This window comes from Dendrobates tinctorius, unplaced genomic scaffold (genome assembly GCF_039654945.1).
Source record: "Dendrobates tinctorius isolate UK_male_01 unplaced genomic scaffold, ASM3965494v1 ptg000103l, whole genome shotgun sequence".
In the NCBI taxonomy this organism is placed as follows: domain Eukaryota; kingdom Metazoa; phylum Chordata; class Amphibia; order Anura; family Dendrobatidae; genus Dendrobates; species Dendrobates tinctorius.
In genome coordinates, this window is record NW_027361771.1 from 31,239,137 (window position 1) to 31,242,188 (window position 3,052).

Here is a 3,052-nt window from a genome sequence, read left to right on the forward strand (position 1 = left end):
TCTTGTTGCATTGCTTCTTTTAGGTCTCTACTATATGTGTGTAAATTGGACTAACCACTTAAAGGCAAAATCCACTCCTAAATACTGTAAGCCATGGCAAAAGCTACATTCAGAATGGTACTGGTTCCTGCGCATCAAAGGCAGAGCATGGGATAAATCGCAAGGAGAACCTGCAGCTATGTATATCATGGAAAACATGAGATAATTGGTATGGTACAGTAAAGCCCCCGTTAGACACTGCGATATCGCTAGCAATATCGCTGTAAAGTCACCGATTTTGTGACGTTGCTAGCGATATCGCTGCATGTGATACTTGCCTCAGACCGGCTCCCCCGCTGCTCATCGTTGGTCGCGCGAGAACTCCCTGGACCATTCCTCGTCGGCCACTTCCTGCTGGGCTTCCTGTGGCGCCAACGAGCGAGGCGTGGAGGCGGGCGGGAGGACGTCAGGATCGCCGCGTCTGACAGGTAAGTAGCGACCCCCGACCCCTGCTATGTCGCTGGTGAGATCTGCCTGTGTGGCAGCTCACTAGCGACCACTTAGCGATGCACCAGTGATCCATATCGTTGTCTGGATCGCTGGTGCATCGCTATGTGTAACGGTACCCTAAGGCCTTGTTCCCACATGGTGAAAATGGAGCATTTTTTCCATACACTTTACAGTAGCAGTTTTCATAAGGCCTGAATCATTATGACTGGCGTTTTACACGGCGGGCTTAAAGGGGTATTCCCATCGTCAGGATCCTATTCCAATATGTAGTGTGTGTAGTAATAATAGTAATATTAGCAAATACCTTCAATTAGAAATGTACCATTGTTTTTCTGATTCACTATGTCTCTTTCCTCATGTGCAGGGGTGGTTTTTCGCCATTTCATTGTGCTTGGCATTTTTTCCCTTTTTTCATATGACAATGTTATGGCATAATTAATGGTGTCATTCAAAACTATAACTCATCCCACCAAAACAATCCTTTATGTATGAAAAATAGTTATGACTCTGCAGAAGGAAATAAAGGAGATTAGAAAAATTCCAATTTCAGGAATAGGAGGATGAATACTGCCAGTCATTGTTGGGCACCAGCCTTCCGCATTCCTGGTCACACGGCCTCTTACAGATTTATTCTAATTTCTTGCTGCAGAAATAGTTGAATGAAATCCCAGATTTTTGTCTAAAGCTCTGAATATGCGTATTTAAAAAACCTACTGAATGAGAACCTTAATGAAGTTGCATACAGCAGTGTCTACACATCTGCCTTCCCATATAGTGATACATCTGCCGTTAATGCCTCCACCTAGAAGCAGAGACGCTATTATCTGCCAGCTGTGCAGAATGACCCACTTGTTATATTCACCTTTTCACATAAAACTGTTTCCAAAATTGTGCTGATGTAAAGCAGACATGTGGGAAATGTTATTTATTTATTAACTATTTTGTGTGATATGACTAAATGTTTGAAAATTGCAAAATTTTCACCAAATTTCCATTTTTTTCACAAATAAACACAAGTCATATCGAAGAAATTTTACCACTATCATAAAGTACAATGTGTCACGAGAAAACAATGTCCGAATCGCCAAGATCCGTTGAAGTATTTCAGAGTTATTACCTCATAAAGTGACAGTGGTCAGAATTGTAAAAATCGGCCTGGTCTTTAACCATCTAAGTGACTTTGATTTTTGCTATGTACAGCAATACTGTGGTATTCCTGCATATAATAGAAGCAATCAGATGATCACAGTTTCAAGTCTCCTAAGGGGATGATGAAAACCAGTGAAAAGTTGAAAAAATAAAAAGGGTTTAAAAAAATATACAACAAAAAAATAAAAGTTTGAATCACCTCCCTCTTTCCCCATTAAACATAATTTAAAATAATGCACGTTCAGAAAAGTTCAATCTATCAAAAAATAGAAATATTTAACCCAATCGGTAAACAAAACAAAATTAAAAAAGACAAAATTGGTTTTTTTTTTGGATCTTAAAAAATGCTGCAAGGAGTGATGACAATTTAATGTCTATACCAAAATAATATTAATAAAACACTGTCTCACCCGGCAAAAAAATAAGCCCTCAAACAGGTCCATCAAAAAGGAAAATGAAAATGTTACATGGCGACACACTAAAAAATAAAATGTTTTCTACAAATTTCCGATTCCCCCCCCCCCCCCCCCCCCAAACTTTAAAAAAATAAATAAATAAACTGGGCAAGTTTGATATCACTGCAATCATACTGGTGAGGAGAATCATATTGCCAGGTCATTTTTGCCACACAATATATGCCATAAAAACAATTCCCAAAAATCAGTGTCAGAATTAAGGTGCGCTTTTTTTTTTTTTTTTGTAATTTCACCGCACTTTGACTTTTTCCCATTTTCCAGTACCCTGTGTGGTAAGGTGAGTGGTATTGTTCAAAAATGCAACTTGTCCTGCAAAAAAAATAGCCCTCATGTATATGTGGACAGAAAAATAAAAAAAGTTATGAATATTGGAAGAAGGTGAGAAAAAAATGGAAATGCAAAAACAGAAATTGGCCGTGTAGGGAAGGGGCTTATGTTATGGCTGATCGGTGTACGTTCTCCTCATCTAGCATCAAGCTGCCTAAAGAGAAAAGCATCCACAATTACATGGTAATGGTGACTTGTAAATGTACTGATCTAAGTTCATGGTTGAAAAACAAGAAAACTTGTAGATAGAGGTCAGGACCCTCTGGAGATATATCATTTACTGTTTCCTTAGAAACAAGTTTTTCTGGTAGGAAAAAAAGTTTACCCAGCACGCCATATCCTGTATTCTGTAATCCAGCGTGCACAGAATAACGTAAAGTATGAAGAGCAAACAGACAAAAAAATCGAGCTTTTGGCAATAATTTGTAAAAATATGAAAATACTTTATTAGAAACTATTAAAATTCCAAAGAACTAATGGCATATTGCAGGGAGCAGGAAATATGGCGACACGTTTCAAACTTTTCGACCGCTAACAGCGTTCTTCCTCAGGGCCTGATGGGAACTTTTTTTCTCATCAATCCTAAATCTCCAATGAATAAAGCTAATTGG